Source organism: Heterodontus francisci, chromosome 5, assembly GCF_036365525.1.
Source record: "Heterodontus francisci isolate sHetFra1 chromosome 5, sHetFra1.hap1, whole genome shotgun sequence".
NCBI classification, from domain to species: domain Eukaryota; kingdom Metazoa; phylum Chordata; class Chondrichthyes; order Heterodontiformes; family Heterodontidae; genus Heterodontus; species Heterodontus francisci.
The window spans coordinates 85,229,519-85,251,714 of NC_090375.1; the positions used below are offsets into that span (position 1 = coordinate 85,229,519).

The 22,196-nt window shown below is 45.4% G+C and overlaps 1 protein-coding gene across 2 annotated transcripts in view; it reads left to right on the top strand.

The window, feature by feature from the left end:
- Positions 1-22,196, top strand: part of colec12 (collectin sub-family member 12) — a 260,779-nt gene that overhangs the window by 31,547 nt on the left and 207,036 nt on the right. The window lies entirely within an intron of this gene.

Genomic DNA, 22,196 nt, shown 5'->3' on the forward strand with positions numbered 1-22,196 from the left:
ACAATTTCACATTCAAAGCCACCAGCTCAGATACTGACACAGGGCTGCATTTTACCAGCCCTCTGGAGGTGGGCTGGGAGGCAGGAGGGCTGGTAAAATGGCGGCAGAAAGCATCAGGACGGGAGCCCGACCCACTCCCTCTTATTATCAAAGACAGAAACGCCAGCAGCTCAATTGCCCGCTGACTGGAGGCCGTTTTACGACCCCGCCAGAATTTTATGAGCCTTGGAATGGCCCCCTGCAGCGTGGTGAGTCCACCAGCTGCATCAAGGCGGCCTCCCAGTGGCTTCCTGGGGTGGGGGGGGGGGGGGGGGGGGAGCCTTCCTTTTCGGAGGCTCTATGACTCTTGGAGGGGCGACAATGACTGCCCCCACCGTCCTGATGCTGCCACTGGAGGGCTCACCCTACTGATCAGCACAGCCTGTTTGTCTGGCCCTGGCACATAAATAAAATATTTAACGTACCTGTGAGGGTGCCTCAATATGGAGACTCACTCTGTGTTCCCCTTGCAGCCTCAGTCGTGACCACCTGTATCGGTGGTGCTGTCGAGGCTGCAGAGCGGCTGGCCCTCTGACTGGGCCGGCATCTTGGAGAGGCGGCATGGCGGTCCTGGTGGCAGCCTCTTACTTGGCTGCCAGTGATGAAATATACTCCGCGTCTCGCTGTTCTTCTGTGTGGGCTCGGTTCCCACATTTGGTCCCGATGGAGGGTCCCCTGGCATGCCGGTAAAATTCTGGACACAGAGGATAATTTAGAGGATAGCATAAAGGCAGGAACTACATGCAGTAAGACATCAGGCTCGAGTGGCCTAAAGCCAAGGATAATGCACGTGCCAACTTGCTGGAAGGCAAGGTCATGCATGGATTCTGCTGCAGAGGATTCAGATGAGCATTTCAATAGGGCTGATGGGTAGACACAATGAAATGCTTGGTGTATTGGGAAGCCTACCGGAGAGCCTGTGGTCACTGTTGGTGGCACCAACTTGGCACAGGGCTTTGTGTATAGCTTGGCATCCTTTCCAGTGTGGAAGTGGTGGCCAACTCCATGTTACAGCATCAGATCCCCAATGTCTCAGATTCCACTGTTGCTCTATGGCTCCTGGAAGCTCAGATTAAAGTTATGCAAGTTCAGCTTGCTGCCATGCAAACTCAGACTGCTCTTTTCATGGTTGTGAGTTACAATGTTCAAAGGGGCTTGCAGGATGCCACAGCAGTCCATCAATCTGTTCTCCAACGGATTACAAGCATTGCTGAGGTCCCGCCATGGAGGGGTAGTAGTGGCTACATGGAATAGAAGCCTGCTGTCCTCTCTCAGGAAGACAGCATTTGCCCTCCCACTGCCACTCTGTCAGTGCTTTTGTTTTCTCCTGTCAGCCAGCCATCCCAGTCTGCTGCCACCCATGCCAAGATGGTACAATCCACAGATGGGCCTTCTAGGCTCAGAGCCACTTGTGGTCATGCTCCAAGGCTGTCTGCAGTCTCCTCCACTGAAAGTCATCAGCCTTCCACCAGCCATGCTGCAGCTACTGGGTAACACTGTATAGGAGTACTAAAACAGGCAAAGGCAGACAGAAGAATGACACCAAGGAAAGGCACAAGGTTTATTAGTTGATGTTTGTACACAATATGGAATGAATTCATTTATAAATTTGTTTTGGAATGTTTATTTTCTGTTGGCTTTTATTTTTGCTTTGTGCTCAAGTGGATGATGTGATGGTTAGTGACAGAAGGAAGGTAAGCTGTGGGACAGTAGGCGAATGGGGATTTAGGGTTATGGTTGCTGGTATTGTACTCTGATGAATTCTTCACAGACAGCCCGGCCAGAAAGCAGCTGTCTAGGCTGCCACCTCTCTTCGTCCTCTTTTTCCTCTTCCTCCTCCTCATTATCATGATTATACTCCTCCTTCTCCTCCTTGTGCTTCTTTTCCTGAGCTGCTCGCCATATAATTGGTGGCAAAGGCTGTCTCTTCTGATGGTGAGGTTGTGCAGTATGCAGCAGACCATGACAGATCTTGACATCTGCTCTGCTGAGTACTGCAGGGCTCCTCCAGAATAGTCCAGGCACCTGAAGTCATAGAGTCATAGAGTCGTACAGCATAGAAACAGGCCCTTCGGCCCACCGCGTCCATGCCGACCATAATGCCTATCTATACTAATCCCATCTGCCTGCATTAATTCCATATCCCTCTATGCCTTGCTCATTCAAGTACCTGTCCAGATGCCTCTTAAATGTCGCTACTGTTCCTGCCTCCACCACCTCCTCAGGCAGCTCATTTCAGATACCCACTATTCTTTGTGTGAAAAATTTACCCCTTTGATCCCCTTTAAATCTCCTCCCTCTCCCCTTCAATTTATGCCCTCTAGTTTTAGTCACCCCTACCATGGAACACAGACTCTGGCTATCTACCCTATCTATGCCTCTCATAATTTTATATACCTCTATCTTGTCCCCTCTCAGCCTCCTTCGCTCCAGGGAAAACAGACCCAGCCTATCCAATCTCTCTTTATAACTCAAGCCCTCCAAACCAGGCAACATCCTTGTGAATCTTTTCTGCACCCTCTCGAACTTAATCACATCTTTTCTGTAGTGCGGCGACCAGAACTGCACACACTACTCCAAATGCAGCCTAACCAACATTATGTACAACTGTAACATGACATCCCAACTCTTGTACTCAATGCCTCGGCCAATGAAGACAAGCATGCCATAGGCCTTCTTCACCACCCTGTCTACCTGTGTTGCCACTTTCAGGGAACTATGTACTTGCACCCCAAGGTCTCTCTGCTCAAGAACACTCCCCAAGGCCCTGCCATTCACTGTATATGTCCTGCCCTGGTTTAACTTCCCAAAATACATCACTTCACACTTGCCTGCATTAAATTCCATTTGTCAATCCCTTGCCCACTTTCCTAATTGATCTATATCCTGTTGTAACCTTAGACAACCTTCTTCACTGTCCACTAAACCACCAATTTTGGTGTCATCTGCAAACTTACGAATCATGCCCCTTACATTCACATCCAAGTCATTAATATCTCTGACAAACAACAGAGGGCCCAGCACCAGTCCCTGCGGTACACCACTGGTCACCGGCCTCCAATCTGAAAAACAACCCTCCACTACCACCCTCTGCCTCCTATCACCAAGCCAATTTTGTATCCAATTTGCTAGCTCACCCTGGATCCCATGTTTTCAAACCTTCTGGACCAGCCTACCATGCAGGACCTTGTCAAAATCCTTGCTAAAGTCCATGTAGACAAGGTCCATTGCCCTGCCCTCGTCAATCCTCTTGGTCACCTCCTCGAAAAACTCAATCAAATTTGTGAGACATGATTTCCCACGCACAAAGCCAGGCTGACTATCCCTAATCAGACCATGCCTATCCAGATGCATATAAATCCTGTCACTCAGAATCCCTTCCAATAACTTTCCCACCACTGATGTAAGGCTCACTGGCCTGTTGTTCCCTGGCTTATCCCTGCTGCCCTTCTTAAATAATGGCACAACATTAGCTATCCTCCAGTCTTCCGGTACCTCACCCGTGGCTAACGATGATACAAAAATCTCTGCCAGGGCCCCAGCAATCTCCTCCCTTGCTTCCCATAGCATCCTAGGATACACCTGGTCAGGCCCTGGGGATTTATCCACCTTAATGTGCTTCAAAACCTCCAACACCTCCTCCTTTGTAATGTTGATATGCTCCAGGATATCGGTGTTCTCTCCCTTGAACTCACTAGCTTCCATGACCTTCTCCACGGTAAATATGGACGAGAAATATTCATTTAAGACCTCGCCCATTTCCTGTGGCTCCACACATAGATTGCCACACTGATCCTTAAGGGGACCTACTCTCTCCCCAGCTACCCTTTTACTCTTAATATACTTATACAATCTTTCAGGATTCTCCTTTATCTTATCTGCCAGGGAAATCTCATGCCCCTTTTTGCCCTCCTAATTTCCTTCTTAAGTGTAGTCCTACATCCCCTATACTCCTTGAGGGACTCGCTCGATCCCAGCTGCCTATACCTGACATATGTCTCCTTCTTTGTCCTGACCAGACCCTAAATATCCCTCGATAACCAAGGTTCCCTGAACTTGCCAGCCTTGCCCTTCCATCTAACAGGAACATTCCGGCCTTGAACTCTTCCTATCTCACTCTTAAAAGCCTCCCACTTGCCTGACGTCCCTTTACATGTAAACAGCCTCTCCTATTCAACTTTTGAGAGTTCCTGTCTGATGCCATCGAAATTAGCCTTCCCCTAATTTAGGATTTCAACCTGAGGACCAGTCCTATCCTTTTCCATAACTATCTTAAAGCTAATAGAGTTATGGTTGCTGGTCCCAAAGTGCTCCCCCACTGACACATCAACCACCTGCCCATCCTCATTTCCTCAGAGGAGGTAGGCTGTAGCCCCTTCTCTAGTAGGGCTATCCACATATTGCTTCAGAAAACTATCCTGGACACACTTAACAAATTCTTCCCCATCTGATCCCTTAGCACTAAGGCAGTCCCATCAATATTAGGGAAGTTAAAATCACCTACTATTACAACCCTATAATTCCTACACCTATCTGTGATTTCCCTACAGATATGCCCCTCCACTTCCCTCTGACTATTGGGGGGCCTATAGTATAATCCCATCAAAGTGATCACCCCTTTCTTATTTCTAAGTTCTACCCATCTGACCTCGCTGGACATTCCCCCCCGGGATATCCTCTCTCAGTACTGCCATGATGTCCTCCCTAATCAATAGTGCAACTCCCCCTCCTCTCTTACCTCCACCTCTGTACCCCGGAACATTGAGCTGCCAGTCCTGCCCATCCCTCAACCACGTTTCCGTAATAGTAATAATATCACAATCCCATGTACTGATCAATGCTCTGAGGTCATCTGCCTTACCTGTAAGGTTTCTTGCATTAAAGTAAATGCAGTTTAGCTTACCAGACCTTCCACGCTCCCTGTCCTGCCCCTGCCCCTGTCCAGCCTGCCTACTGGACTTGTTTGCTTTAACCTCTACATTTGCCTCAACTATCTCATCTGAGAGACTACTACTTTGGGTCCCACCCCCCTGCAAGACTAGTTTAAACCCTCCCGAGTAGTGCTAGCAAACCTCCCCGCAAGGGTATTGGTCCCCCTCCAGTTTAGATGCAACCCGTCCTTCTTGTACAGGTCACCTCTGCACCAGAAGAGATCCCAATGATCCAAGTAGCTGAAGCCCTACCGCCTACTCCAGCTCTTCAGCCACGCATTCATTTGCCTAATCCTCCTTTTCCTACCCTCACAAGCACATGGCACAGGGAGTAATCCTGAGATTACAACCCTAGAGGTCCTGCTTTTTAACCTTCTGCCTAACTCCCTATATTCACTGTGCAGGACCTCATCTCTTTTCCTGCCTATGTCGTTAGTACCAATATGGATCACGACCTCTGGCTTCTCACCCTCCCCTTACAGAATGTCCTGCAGCCGCTCCGAGACATCCTTGACCCTAGCACCAGGGATGCAACATACCATCCTGGAGTCTCGTTTACGGCCACAGAAACGCCTATCTGTACCCCTTACAATAGAATCCCCTATCACTATAGCTCTTCCAACCCTTTTCCTCCCCTGCTGTGCAGCAGAGCCCTCCGTGGTGCCACAAACTTGGCTGTTGTTGCTTTCCCCTGGGAGGTCATCCCCCCCCAACAGTATCCAAAGCGGTATATCTGTTTGAGAGGGGGATGGCCGCAGGGGACTCCTGCACTACCTGCCTGCGCCTACTACTCCATCTGGTGGTCAGCCATCTCTTTTCTGCCAGTGCAAGCCATTACCTGCAGTGTGACCACCTCACTAAACATGCTATCCACGACGTCCTCAGCATCGCGGATGCTCCACAGTGAATCCACCCACAACTCCAGCTCCGTAATGCGGGTAGCCTGTAGCTGCAGATGGATACACTTCCTGCACACATGGTCGTCAGGGACACTGAAAGCGTCCCTGATTTCCCACATAGCGCAGGAGGAGCATATCACGGGGCTGAGCTCTCCTGCCATGACTTACCCTTAGGCTAATTAGTTACTCCCTAAATTAAAAAATACTAATTATACTAGGGGCCTTGTTCTACCCACTTCAATCTAAAATTCTTAAAAAACAAACACTTTAGTAGTACTCACCTTATCACCAGAGGTTTTATTTTCAACAAAAAAAAACTTACCCCTTATTTTTTAAGATATTCTAACAGCTGCTACTCACCAACCAATCACCTTGCAGCTCTCCTGTGATGTCACTGTTGGCTTCCCCTTTCAAAACTCAGGCGCGCTGTCGCTGCTCTTGTTAAACACCGCTGGTCTCACTCAGTCTGCTTCTTTCCTGCTGCTGCTGCACTTTTTAAACATCGCTGGTCTCACTCAGTCTCCTTTTTTGCTGCCGCTGCTCTTTTTAAACACAGCTGGTCTCACTCAGTCTCCTTCTTTCCCACTGTGTTCTATCAACAGGCCATTGGTCTGCTCTATCACATTTTGTGTGGCAGCATGGCTTTCACTGTGTGCATACAGCGCATGTGTGTATAGGTTGTGCACCAGAGTCATCAGTTATGTGGTCAGAAAATAGCCCTTGTTGCCCAGTAGCCTGCACTTGATTTTCCTTGGTGGGACAAATGTAGCTGGCACAACAAACAGCCACAGAACGAAGGCATCATTCCTGCTGCCAGGATACTGGACATTGACCTTCATGATTCTCTGTGTATGGGCACACAGCAGCTGCAGGTTGAGGGAGTGGAATCCCTTTTGGTGGTGGTTTGGGGCAGCATTGGCATGTGGCTCCCGCAAAGCAATGCATGTGCAGTTAATGACACCTTGCACCATGGGGAAGCCTGCAATCTTAGTGAAGCTGCATGATTGCTTCACCAGCTTGTTTCTGGGAAAAGGATGAAATGTAGCTGGCTCTAATGAATAGAGAGCATCAATGACCTTCCTTAAGTGGATGGCAAACTGCGAGATGTTGCAAATATCTCCAACTCCAATTTGGAATGAGCCAAACGCAAAGAAGTTCATTGGCACAATTACCTTCACAGCCACAGGCACTGTGATCCATGCCCTGCTCTGATATTGCAGGTGGCAGATTTCAGTGAGGACATCCTTACTGAAATGCAACCATCACATAAACTGTTCCTTACTGAGGGTCAGGTCGCAGAATTGCTCCCTGAACATCCTGGGCATATATGGTCTCCTGCTGAGAGCCCTTCTGCCCCTCCTCCTCTTTCCAGCCGCCTATCCTTCTCTGTGTGACCTCTGCTCATTCTCCAAGTTATGCTATATTCCAAGGGGAATGGCTACTAATGAACCCAGGTCTGAGAGCAACTGGTTTGTACAGAAGCCTTGAAGTCAGCGAAAACTCCTTAAGATGCATGCCACACCACTCCTTGTAAACTTTTGCAGCTTTTAACACCTATAGAATGAACCAAACACTTGTATAATTGAAGCAACAACCAGAAAACAAATCAACCAGCAACTAATCTGTAAGCAGCTGGTGTGGGATGTTGAGAGGACATTAGTTGGAACGTTGAACTCTAAAAAGGTACCACTGGAGTCAAATCATTGTGTTACATGCTAATTGACATCATGATCTGCTTGCTTTGCATACGTTCGACGGCCGTACCCTATGCTCATGCTAATGCCCTCACCAATATGGTATGTGGCGCAACTCGCCCTAAAAGTGTGTGCAAACATTGCGGACCCCATTTTGGACAGCAAACAGCACCCAAAGAGCCGAAGCAATGGGTGATGTTGATCTGAATTTCATGCCAGAAAACTTTAATGCATAATAAATTGAGATGCCACACATTTTAATCTGTTTCGATTTTTAGAGGATGAGGCATATGCATTCATTTGAAAAGACTCCATGTACACCTCCTCGATGCAAGAAATCTATCTTAATGCGCCTTTCCAGAATGCATTTATCTTTTGTCTATCAATTGAAATAGGTTAACTGTTCACTATAGAATATAATGCTGTCACTAAAATACCAGAATATTCTCCAGAGGTCTTTCTTTCCTTATCTTTTCAAATTCCTTTATCTTTTCAAATTGGTCTAGATAGCTCACAGAATCCAATTTTACTACAATTGTTTAGATCAACATACACACAAGCTGAGACCAGTGACTTTTGGAACTCATGCTGGGCCCAATTACACATAAAAATATGCTTAGGTTATGTTTAACCAAATGAAATTTTGAGTAAGAAAAAGAGTTTTAAATAAAATTGCTTCAATGATAGAGTGTATTTTCAAATTCTACCAGATTATCCCTTAATTCTGAAAAAAAGGCATGTGGGTCTATAAATTCAGTCAGGCCGTGCTCATTTTTCATCCCTAACTGGCCTACTCAGCCTCCAATATGGAGGGCAGGAAGCCTGCACACATTTCCAGCCAGAAAAGTGGCACCTGCCATATTGGGTAAGAAATTAAGTGTCCCTTGCCCATACCTCAAGCAGGCATTAGACCTATACATAGAAACATAGAAAATAGGATGTGGAAAATAGGAGTTTACAATGTGCACATTGTCTTCTGGAAGCCCCCACTTCCAGATTGGTTTGCCCTGAGGCAGCTTGTGGATGTCAGACAAGAAGTCCACCAACATAGAGAAGTGGAAGGATTGAGAGAAGTGGTGGGGAAATAGAACTGTTGGTATGGGGGTACATGGGGCAGCATGTATATGAGGATTAGGAGGGATCCAAAGATAGATCCTTGGGAGACTTCAGAGGGTGAGAAGAGAAGCTATTGTTGGTGATGTTCTGGCTGAGTTTATAGGTAAGTTTGGAACTAAGCAAGCACAGTAGTACTTAAGCAACATATCCTTTTTGGTATTGTGTTTTCATTACATACAGCATTTTTGATTTGACATTAACCTGATGATATTAAACGAGGGCAGCAGCCCCTGGTAATTTAAAGTGTTAATTAGCTCCCACAATGGTATTAGGTAGGGACTGTCACCATATTAACCAAGCAATGATGAAGCAATAGCTTTTGTGACTTGGAGGGAAACTTATGGTTGATAGTGTCCCTTTGAGATCACTGTTCTGGTCCTCCTCGATGGTGAGGTTATAAGCCTGGGAGTTACTGTCAAAGTAAACTTGGTGATTTGCAGCATTGTACCTTGTATATATAATGTCAGTGTAGTAGTGCTAGAGGGGTTGGATATTTGTTCTGTATTTGCTGTGTCCTGAATGGTGTTGAATTTGAGTAATGTTTCAGTTGCACCTATGCAGACAGCTGGGTATTGCAATACACGCCTAACTTCAGCCTTGTTGATGTGGAGAGGCATTGAGGGGGCAGGAGATGAGCCATTTATCATAGGGTACACACTCTCTGCTCTACTTTTGCAGCCATGGTGCTGATATGTGTCATTTATTCAAGCTTTTGGTTAGTGGATGTTAATGGCAAGGAATTTTGTGATGGTGGTGCTATTGAAGTTTGGGGAAGATGGCTGGGCCTTTCTTGTAAGAGATGGCACTTATATTGTACAACTTTTATTTGTCACATGCCCGCCCAAGTATATGCCCGCTACCCGACCAGAACCCGATGGGACCCGACGACATGTGTCAGGTTCGGGTCATGTCGGGTCCATCTTCATGGTCCGGCTTTCGGGCTCAGGTTGGCCTGGGCCAAGTCCGGGTCGAGACGGTTCGGGTCAGGCCGGACACACATGGTAAGTGTTCTGCTGGTAAGTATTAAAAATAAAAACTTAGCTGAGCTGGGAGTCCGGGATGAAACTGAGTCTGCGCAGTGAGCGAATGATGGCACTGTGACGTCATCGCGCATGCGCTGCAGCTTCTTGCAGGTTTCGTGTCAGGAAGGTAAGTAAAAGGATGGTCAGGTCAGGCTCGGGTCGAGTCGAGTCGGGCCCGAGGCTAAAGCGGAGGGACTCGGGCCGGGTTGGGCTCGGGTCCGCTGTGAATTGGTCGGGTTCAGGTCAGGTTCCTTTTTCCCAACCCGAGCAGGCCTCTACGCCTAAGCCTATATGTTGTCTAAGTCCAGCTGTTGACTGACACATTATCAGGAGAGTTGTGAATGGAGCTGAACACTATGGAACATCAGCAAACACCCTCTTTCTTGATCTTATGAGGAGGGATGGCCATTGAGGGAGCAACTGAAGACAGCTGGACCTGGAACATTGCCCTGAGAAATTCTGGCAGTAATGTCATGGAGCTATGACATTTGACCTCTGGCAACCTTCTTTTGTATCAGGTATGACTCCAGCCACTGGATCATTTTTACCACAATTTCCATTGACCTCAGTTTTGCTAGGGCTGCTTGGTACCATATTCAATTGAATGCTGCCTTAGTGCCAAGGGCAGCTACATTCCCCTCTCCTCTGGAATTCACCTCTTGCAGTTTTGTCTGGGTCAAGGCTGTGATGAAGTCAGGAATGGAGTGACTCTGACAGTTCTTAAACTGAGTATCAGTAATGAGGTTATTGGTGAGTAGTTGTAACTTGATAGTATTATTGATTACCTCCTCTATCATTTTGCTGATCATTGGGAAGAAGCTGAAGGTGAGGTGGGCAATTGACTGGGTTTGATTTGCATTTGATTTGCAGAACATACCTGAGCCATTTTCCAATTAGCTCGTTCCAGTACACAGCTGTTAAATACTACAACTGAGATGTATCAGGGACGTTACTCCGACAGTGTACTCGTCACTTCTTAATGTCATGTGGAGCGAAATGAATTGGCTGTACGTTGGCATATGACACTGTCGACTCCAGGATGAGGTAAAGTTGTATCATTCATTTGGCACTTTTGACTGAAGATGCTGGCAAAGATAGAAACATAGAAAATAGAAGCAGGAGTAGGCCATTCGGCCCTTCGAGTCTGCTCCGCCATTCATTTTTACCTTGGCTGATCATCCAACTCAGTAATCTGTTCCCACTTTCCCCCATATCCTTTGATCCCTTTCGCCCCAAGAGCTCTATCTAACTTCTTGAAAACATACAATGTTTTGGCCTCAACTGCTTTCTGTGTTAGTGAATTCCATAGGCTCACCACTCTCTAGGTGAAGAAATTTCTCCTCATCTCAGTGTTGAATGGTTTACCCTGTATCCTTAGACTATGACCCCTGGTTCTGGACTACCCCGTATCCTTAGACTATGACTCCTGGCTCTGGACTGCCCCACCATCGGGAACATCCTTCCTGCATCTACCCTGTCAAGTCCTATTAGAATTTTATAGGTTTCTATGAGATCCCCCCTCACTCTTCTGAACTTCAGCGAATATAATCCTAACCGACTCAATCTCTCCTCATACGTCAATCCCACCATCCCAGGAATCAGTCTGGTAAACCTTCACTGCACTCCCTCAATAACAAGAACATCCTTCCTCAGATAAGGAAACCAAAACTGCACACAATATTCCAGGTGTGGCCTCACCAGGGCCCTGTATAACTGCAGCAAGACATCCCTGCTCCTGTACTCGAATCCTCTCGCTATGAAGGCCAACATACCATTTGCCTTTTTTACCGCCTGTTGCACCTGCATTCTTACCTTCAGTGACTGGTGTACGAGAGCACCCAGGTCTCATTGCACATTCCCCTCTCTCAGTTTATAGCAGTTCAGATAATAATCTGCCTTCCTGTTTTTGCTACCAAAGTGGATAACCTCACATTTATTCACATTATACTGCATCTGCCATGCTCACTCACTCAACTTGTCCAAATCACCCTGAAGCCTCTTTGCATCCTCCTCACAACTCACCCTCTCACCCAGTTTTGTGTCTTCTGCATATTTGGAGATATCCCATTTAGTTCCCTCATCTAAATCATTAATATATATTGTGAATAGCTGAGATCCTAGCACCGATCCCTGCGGTACCCCGTTAGTCACTGCCTGCCATTCGGAAAAAGACCCGTTTATTCCTACTCTTTGTTTCCTGTCTGCCAACCAATTTTCTATCCATCGCAATACACTACTCCCAATCCCATGCGCTTTAATTTTGCACGCTAATCTCTTATGTGGGACTTTATCAAAAGTCTTCTGAATGTCCAAATAAACCACATCCATTGGCTCCCCCTCATCAACTCTACTAGTTACATCTCTAAGAATTCTAGTTGATTTGTCAAGCATGATTTCCCTTTCGTAAATCCATGCTGACTCTGCTATAAAATCTTTGATAATGGACTCTAGAATTTTCCCCACTACCGACGTCAGGCTGACTGGTCTATAATTCCCTGTTTTCTCTCTACCTCCCTTTTTAAATAGCGGGGTTACATTAGCTACCCTCCAATCTGTAGGAACTGTTCCAGAGTCTATAGAATCTTGGAAGATGACTATCAATGCATCCACTATCTCGAGGGCCACTTCCTTAAGTACACTGGGATGTAGATTATCAGTCCCTGGGAATTTATCAGCCTCCAATCCCATCAATTTCCCCAACGCCATTTCTCTACTAATACTGATTTCTTTCAGTTCCTCCCTCTCACTAAACCCTGTGTTCCCCAACATTTCTGTCCTCTTTTGTGAAGACAGAACCAAAGTATGCATTTAGTTGGTCAGCCATTTCTTTGTTCCCCATAATAAATTCCCGTGTTTCTGACTGTAAGGGACCTACATTTGTCTTCACCAATATTTTTCTCTTCACATACCTGTAGAAACTTTTACAGTCAGTAACACATCAACCTCGTCTCACACCCACGTAGTGGGCTTCGTGATTGAGAATGGGGATGTTAATGGAACTCCTGCTCCCATACGTTGTCTAATTGTCCACTACCAATGTTCCCTCTAATTTCCCTTTGCTGTGTGTGGTCCATTTGTTGCACTGTACGGCCTCTTTAAGATTGCCACACCTGCTCATGCACACATCTTAAAGGGACTGCTGCTTGTGCACAACCTGTTAGTCCTTTACGTGTTAAGTTCTGGATTGCTGCACGGCTGTGCACCCGTGCAGCTTAGAGGGAATGTTGTCCACTACCATTCTTAACCAGATGTGGTAGATTTACAAAACTTTACTCTGGATTGGCTGTGGAGCCATTTAGCTTTGCCTATAACTTGCTGGTTTTGGGGCTTAGCATGCAGGTAGTACTGTGCTATAGCTTAAAATGTTGTTTCATTTTAAGGTATGTCTGGTGCTGCTGCTATCAGATCCTTCTGCACTTTGCATTGAACTAGCATTGATCTCTTGATAGAGATGAAGGAATAAGGGATGTTCTGTGCTATGAGGTTGTGCTGGTATTTAATTCTGTTGCTGCTGATGGCCCACAGTGCCTCATCAATACTCAGTTTTGGGTTGCTAAATCTATCTGTAGGTCTGTTCTACTTAGCATGGTGGTAGTGCCCCACTGCACTGTGAAGATGAGACTTTGTCTTCACATGGACTGTGTAGTGGTCAGTTTAATCAGTGTTATTGGCTGGAACCTGGAATCTTCCATTGGGTGGGTGGCCCCGCCCACTGGCCAAAACGTCAGTGGAGAGCCCACCTCCACCAGGCCTGAGGAGCCAGGCTGGGATTTTGCAGTCCCCAGGCCCTTAATTAGCCTTGGGCAGGGCTTCCACCTTCTTGAGGCAGGAAGTCCTGCCTAATGGAACTGCTGGCCAATTAGTGGGCCGGCAGCTCTTAGGCCCAGCAGCACCTTTGGGAGCAGTGACCACTGCTGGGACTACACCCAGGCATGGGAGGCAAGGTGAACGACAGCCCCGGAAGATAGGTAAGTTTTCAGGGCCTCACCAGGGTCGATTCGGCTGGGCCTCAGTGAGGCAAAGGGGTCGGCTAAGGGGGTGGGAGGAGCGTTGTGCATTGGGGCGAGGGGGACTTCAGTGGCGGCCCTCTGTGGGGCACAGGGTGCCCGATCAGGAGGGCTCTCTGCCAGCCTGCAAGAAGGCCACCTGTCTTTACCAGGCAGGGTTCTTGAGGTTCTTGACATCCGGTCACCGAGGGTAAAATACCCGCGGTGGTGGAGGAGGCCCTTAAGTGCCAGTTAATTGGCCACTTAAGGGCCTTGATTTGCCTTTGGCAAGTGGGCCATTTCTCCTTGCCGCTGCCTCGCGTAAAATTGCAGCAGGGGCAGGAGGGGGACATAGCATAATATAAGGTGCAGTAGAAAATGTTGAGAACCAAGGCTTTTACAGCAAACTTGAAGCTGAGATGATAATGGTGAAACTGACTAATGAGGCTGAAATGAAAAGAAAAGGAACACTAGGCCTGCACTGTTGTTAAAAAACACCTCCCGGAAAACTGTGAAGGTTTCAAAGTGAACTCTTGTGTCACAATAATAGAACTTATATGCATTCTATCCTCTAATCGCTATCTCTTCTTGTGTATGTGCAAGTGTGTACATGTAGGAGTGAGTGAGGTTGTGATGTTTTTCGGGTATTGTTCAATAAATAATTTATCTTTCTTTTAATCCTACAAGAAAACCTGTTGTTTGTCCGTTTATTTGACCGCTAAAACATTCAGGGACTAAAACATTTTTTTTTAAACACTGCCTATGATCAGTTGAGAAGTGAAAGGTGGAAGTCATCCTCACCATCTCCCCTCTGTTCGTAAAAATACATACTCTTGAACAATGTAGTTCCAAAGTCATTTTGGATAATATAACAATATAACAATATGCTTTCAAATTGTTTCACCCTTCATAGACATTATGGCAACAAACTTATTTAGTAGCTTGTCATTTTTCATGTGACTTGCGATGATCAAGCAGTAACTTACTCACCATCTCATAACTTTCTCCATAGCTACACGTATCTTTAAAAAATAACAGTTGTACATGTGTTTGGCAAATCAAATGCTGAAGATTTTAACTTACAAAGCAAAGAAAGCTTTTCATTTTCAGTATAATAACTTATTCAGCATTTTTTTTATTTTTATCATTGGAAAGGCATCTGTTAGTGATCAGTGTCGACTGTTGCCTTACAATAACATGCAAAAACTTAAAAAGAACCTTAGATATCAAACATGTTTGTGAAATGTAATTTACCCATGGGAAGGTAAAGTCAACACATTACTTCCTACAGATAAAAACAATATATTTCAAATTACTCTTCAGAAAAACAAGTTCAGGAACTCAAAGGTTTTTAATAGTTGGCACATATATTCAAAAAATGCATTTTTGCATTGTCTGGTTGGAATTAATAAAACCCAAATGGATTTTACAAAAGTCCACTTATTAGCAACACAAAAGGTTCTGTTTTAACCAAATATGTGGTTTACGTTTTCAACATGTCAATTTTGTACCTCAAGCAAAGCTTTAATTTCCGAGGAAGTCATGACATATTAAACACAGAATAGTTATAATATGTCTAACCATCCAGGACAAAGCAGCCCTCTTGATCGGCACCCAATTCGCCACCTTAAACATTCACTCCCTCCACCACCAGTGCACAGTGGCAGCAGTGTGTACTATATACAAGATGCATTGCAGCCATTTGCCTAGCCTCCTTCGACAACACCTTCCAGACCTCCGACCTCTACCACCTGGAAGGACAAGGGCAGCAGACACATGGGAACACTACTGCCTGCAAGTTCCCCTCCAAGCCACACACCATCCTGACTTGGAACTATATCGCTATTCCTTCACTGCCACTTGTCACAAATCTGAAACTCCCTTCCTAACAGCACTGTGGGTGTACCTACACCAGAAAGACTGCAGCGGTTCAGGAAGGTGGTTTGCCACAACCTTCTCAAGGGCAACTAGGGATGGGCAACAAATTCTGGCCTTGACAGTGCGCTCACATCCCATGAAAGAATTAAAAAAAAACATTTTCAGTTTGTTATAACTAAGTTTCTTTGTTAACACTTGCAGCAACTTTTATGCTTTGATAAATTGAAAATTTTCGAAAACCCCAGTTTTAACCCTGTGTTCGAGAAGAATGGGCCACTTCACTTACTCATTAATGAGATAGATAGTGTGTGAGCTGTACAATGAGTCCTTTAACTGCTGATTTTTTTTAAAAATGGTGGTTAAAACATACCCATATTTTGAGGCTGCAAGATGTGGTGCTTTAGGTGCTACAACACAGGTTTTCATGAAGATGACTGTCACACATGACAGTTCCCATCTCAGTTCTGTCATGGTGGCCTTGTTCGTACATTTTGTGGTCACTGACTTTAGAAAGTGTTGGCAAATGCCTTCATAGCAGGAAGATAAAAAGACTGGAAATGGGAAAACATACTTGGAACATATAAGGAGCTAAATACTTGCCTATCAGTTATTCTTTCTCTTTAATAAATCAATCAAGTTCTTTAAAATGGTATTTTGTTCTTTTAAATTATATTTTGTTCTTGCTTAGCACATCATATTGTTATCTTGTTTTGCAAGAATTGGGTTTTTTGTTCTCTATTCAGAATATCTGTTCACAGACATACATTGATATGTTGCATTGTTATCATGGATGTGCATGTTTAGATTACATTCACATTGAGGAGAATGAATCATATCATTAGTAATGTTCCAGGGGGAGATTGTAGGCACTTCTCTGCTTTATCTTCAGCTGGGGCTGGTTTGTTGAGGGAATGCACAAATGTTTTTACTTCTTGTTACGACCAGGTGAGAAAGGGGTCTAGGGGTCCCTCTCAGCCTTTACCTGGTCTTACTGTAACAGGGTTTAATTTTAAACACACTTTTTTTAGCTCTCCCTTGGTGAATCCTCGTTCACTGCTTTCCAATTCTAAGGCAAAGAAACCAGCACAAACAGGTTTTCTTAGGTTTAAAGAAGAAAGGTTGAAACTAATTAAACTTAAACTCTAATTCAGTTACTGCCGACAGATACACAACACACCCACGCTAACATGCATACGCGATGCACACATGCAGATAGAGACAGAAAAGAGCAGATGTTACGACCAGGTGAGAAAGGTGTCTAGGGGTCCCTTTCAGCCTTCACCCGGTCTTAGTGTAACAGGGTTTAATTTTTGAACACACTGTGTTTTAGCTCCCCCTTGGTGAATCCTTGTTCACTGCTTTCCAATTATAAGGCAAAGAAATTAGCACAAACAGGCTTTCTTAGGTTTAAAGAAGAAAAGTGAAGTTTATTAAAACTTAAACTCTAAATCGGTTAACGCCTATGGATACATGCCGCACCCCACGTTGATATGCACACGCGATACACGCATGGAAATAGAGAGAGAAAAAAGCAGAACAAAAATAAAATGAAAAAGTTTGAGGAAATCGCTGAAGGGGGTTTGTTACTGTGCTTCGAGCTTGCTGTAGAGTCCTTGATTGTACACTGTAGGATGTACACTTTTCTCTCTAGGGGTTCATGTGTCTTCAATGGGTCTTCAGCTCCGTGAGAAAGAAATGAGAGCAGGCAGGAGAGGCTGCAGCAAGCCAGCCACAAGAGGTCTTGTCAATCCAGGAGCAAACAGTTTTCTGTCTTCAAACACTGTTTCTCCGATTTAAAACTCCCCTAGTTGGTCAGCAGGTGGTCACGTGACCGACTGGTTTGACCAGGTCGCTTCTGTGTATTGGGGAGTAGGGACCAGTTTCTTTGTTCCAACACTGTCTGCTAGTATGCAAAAAATGTCTTTCCAGCCAGGGGCTTGGCAACCCCTTGTAATAGGCCTTCTTTTCTTCCCAGCAACAATTTTAAAATTTTATATCCATGTGGCGAAATATATGTGCCTCATTCTTGGCAGGTGGGGGCCTACATGACAACAGAAGAAAAATAAAGTGAAAAAGTTTGAGGCAATCTCTGAGGAGGGTTTTTTTTTATGGTTCTTCGAGCTCACTGTAGAGTCCTTGATTGCAGGTAGATCTTGCATTTCATTGGGGCCCAGTATTCTTCTTATGTTCGCTGTAGGAGACTTTTCTCTCTTGGGGGTTCATGTGTCTTCTGTGGATTTGGAGTTCCGTGAGAAAGATATGGGAGCAGACAGGAGCGGCTGTGGCGAACCAGCCAGGAGAGGTCTATTCAGTCCAGGAGCAAACAGATACTCTGAGTTCAAACTGTTTGTAAAATTCAGAAAAACCCAGGTTGCCAAGCAGGTTAGTCATGTGACTAACTAGTCTGACCATGTCTTGGTTCTGTGGATTGTATCATTTTAGCAGGGCCTGGAATGTGCTACTCTGCCTTCAACGTCTGGTGCTCAAAGTCCATTGTGGGTTAAATGGATAAGGGGAGTATTTATTTATTTTTTATTTAGAGATACAGCACTAAAACAGGCCCTTTGGCCCACCGAATCTGTGCCGACCATCAACCACCCATTTATGCTAATCCTACATTAATCCCATATTCCTACTCCATCCCCACCTTCCCTCAATTCCCCTACCACCTACCTGTATGAGGGGCAATTTATAATGGCCAATTTACCTATCAACCTGCAAGTCTTTGGCTGTGGAAGGAAACCGGAACACCCGGCGAAAACCCACGCAGTCACAGGGAGAACTTGCAAACTCCGCACAGGCAGTACCCAGAATCAAACCCGGGTCACTGGAGCTGTGAGGCTGCGGTGCTAGCCACTGCAGTAACCTCTCTTGTCCCTATTGGTATATAAATGTATTCCAGCCAAGTGTCTGGCAGCCCTTATAACAGGCCTTCTCTTCTACCCAGCAACAATTTGAAATTTAATGTCCATGTGGCGAAATTAAAATGCCTCATTCTTGGCAGGTGGGGGTCGAGCATGACACTTCTTCGAATTGATATATTTTGGGCTGCAAATTCCAAATGTGGAGAAATGGCATTCTTTATGGTACTGCAATCAAGACCGTAGTGTCCACACTTTTGATATTCATCTGACTAGAGGATAAGAACACAGTTTTTTGAAAGCACAGTATGTCAAAAGGTTAAAGCAACACCACTGATCACCAGCATTTTTGCTCAACTACTGTGTGCAGCTCCAGAGAGATTATGTGACACATCCACTGCTTATTTTGGTATAAGATTCTTCAGTCTTTATAGCAAAGTATAGAAAATCAGTATATAAGATAATTTTACAAATGTGCACTGGGCATGTATTATCTTGCAATCCACATCAGTAATTCAAGCACGCAAGTCAGTGAGGCTCATAGGATTTTCTATCCATTCATTTTAATTAATGTCTTTATTTATTTATTTAGAGATACAGCACTGAGACAGGCCCTTCGGCCCACCGAGTCTGTGCCGACCAACAACCACCCATTTATACTAACCCTACAGTAATCCCAACCTACCGACACTAGGAGCAATTTACAATGGCCAATTTACCTATCACCTGCAAGTCTTTGGCTGTGGGAGGAAACCGGAGCACCCGGCGAAAACCCACGCAGTCACAGGGAGGACTTGCAAACTCCGCACAGGCAGTACCCAGAATCGAACCCAGTCCCTAGAGCTGTGAGGTTGCGGTGCTAACCATTGCGCCACTGTACCGATGTTCATCAACACAGTGCCCAAATTCCCAAAATTCACTCAAAGAACACAGAGTACTGGGCTGCAATGTTTTTGGATAAAATATCCATGTAGAATATAGGAATAAAAACTATATTTTAGGTAACTATTCTTGGGTTTCATCCTCAGATGCCAGGGAAGTGTTAGTATGGATAGTGGGATGAGAGCGGTGCTAAATTGGGGGAAGGCTAATTATAACAATATTAGGCAGGAACTGAAGAATTTAGATTGGGGGCGGCTGTTTGAGGGTAAATCAACATCTGACATGTGGGAGTCTTTCAAACGTCAGCTGATTAGAATCCAGGACCAGCATGTTCCTGTGAGGAAGAAAGACAAGTTTGGCAAGTTTCGGGAAGCTTGGATAACACGGGATATTGTGAGCCTAGTCAAAAAGAAAAAGGAAGCATTTGTAAGGGCTGGAAGGCTAGGAACAGATGAAGCACTTGAGGAATATAAAGACAGTAGGAAGGAACTTAAGCAAGGAGTTAGGAGGGCTAAAAGGGGTCATGACAAGTCATTGGCAAACAGGATTAAGGAAAATCCCAAGGCTTTTTATACATATATAAAGAGCAAGAGGGTAACCAGGGAAAGGGTTGGCCCACTCAAGGACAGAGATGGGAATCTATGCGTGGAGCCAGAGGAAATGGGTGAGGTGCTAAGTGAGTACTTTGCATCAGTATTCACCAAGGAGAAGGACTTGGTCGATGATGAGCCTAGGGAAGGGAGTGCAGATAGTCTCAGTCATCTCAATATCAAAAAGGAGGAGGTGTTGTGTGTCTTGCAAAGCATTAAGGTAGATACGTCCCCAGGGCCTGATGGGATCTACCCTAGAATACTGAGGGAGACAAGGGAAGAAATTGCTGGGGCCTTGACAGAAATCTTTGCATCCTCATTGGCTACAGGTGAGGTCCCAGAGGACTGGAGAATAGCCAATGTTGTTCCTTTGTTTAAGAAGGGTGGCAAGGATAATCCAGGAAATTATAGGCCGGTGAGCCTTACGTCAGTGGTATGGAAACTATTAGAGAGGATTCTTCGGGACAGGATTTATTCCCATTTGGAAACAAACAAACTTTTTAGCGAGAGACAGCATGGTTTTGTGAAGGGGAGGTCGTGTCTTACTAATTTGATTGAATTTTTTGAGGAAGCGACGAAGATGATTGATGAGGGAAGGGTGGTGGATGTTGTCTATATGGACTTTAGTAAAGCCTTTGACAAGGTCCCGCATGGCAGACTGGTGCAAAAGGTGAAGTCACACGGGATCAGAGGTGAGCTGGCAAGATGGATACAGAACTGGCTCAGTCACAGAAGACAGAGGGTAACAGTGGATGGGTGTTTTTCTGAATGGAGGGATGTGACTAGTGGTGTTCCGCAGGGATCAGTGCTGGGACCTTTGCTCTTTGTAGTATATATAAATGATTTGGAGGAAAATGTAGCTGGTCTGATTAGTAAATTTGCGGACGACACAAAGGTTGGTGGAGTTGCGCATAATGATGAGGATTGTCAGAGGATACAGCAGGATATAGATCGGTTGGAGACTTGGGCGGAGAAATGGCAGATGGAGTTTAATCCGGACAAATGTGAGGTGATGCATTTTGGAAGGTCTAATGCAGGTGGGAGGTATACAGTAAATGGCAGAACCCTTAGGAGTATTGACAGTCAGAGAGATCTGGGCGTACAGGTCCACAGGTCACTGAAAGTGGCAACGCAGGTGGATAAGGTAGTCAAGAAGGCATACGGCATGCTTGCCTTCATCGGTCGGGGCATAGAGTATAAAAATTGGCAAGTCATGTTGCAGCTGTACAGAACCTTAGTTAGGCCACACTTAGAATATTGCGTGCAATTCTGGTTGCCACACTACCAGAAAGACGTGGAGGCTTTGGAGAGGGTACAGAGGAGGTTTACCAGGATGTTGCCTGGTCTGGAGGGCATTAGCTATGAGGAGAGGTTGGAAAAACTCGGATTGTTTTCACTGGAACGACGGAGGTGGAGGGGCGACATGATAGAGGTTTACAAAGTTATGAGCGGCATGGACAGAGTGGATAGTCAGAAGCTTTTTCCCAGGGTGGAAGAGTCAGTTACTAGGGGACATAGGTTTAAGGTGCGAGGGGCAAAGTTTAGAGGGGATGTGCGAGGCAAGTTTTTTACACAGAGGGTGGTGAGTGCCTGGAACTTGCTGCCAGGGGAGGTGTTGGAAGCAGGTACGATAGCGACGTTTAAGAGACATCTTGACAAATATATGAATAGGAAGGGAATAGAGGAATATGGTCCCCGGAAGTGCAGAAGGTGTTAGTTTCGGCAGGCATCAAGATCGGCGCAGGCTTGGAGGGCCGAATGGCCTGTTCCTGTGCTGTACTGTTCTTCTTGTTCTAATAGCTGTCTATCTTATTCTATTCAGTTTCTAGTTTGTTCCTAAACTCTGCTAATGACATTCCTGGTAGTTCAAATAGGTGAGCAGTTGCCAAAGGATCAGAGTCAATTTTCTTCCTTCCCCATTTCTTGGAAAGGCATCTACTCTGGTTGGTAATGATTCAACTGGCACCCTCCAATGCCTTGCCCAAGTAATCATTATTCATGTGTGAGGCGTAATGGTACATGTCGGCATGGTATTTGATCTTGAGAACCCTCAGACATATGGCGCAACTACTCACTGAATAAACATGCTGAGTAATCAGGATGCTAATTTTCTCACTTCAGTTGAATGAGTTACAAGAGTTCGCAGCCAAGTTGTGACGGTGATCACTGTGAAGGGAAAAATCTGATGTAATTTAACTTACCTACCATTAAATCATGTCTCCTGTTGGAGCATGATTAATGATTGATTGCGAAGAGGTTCATGGGCCAGATTGTCTCACTCTCCTAGTGTATAATTGC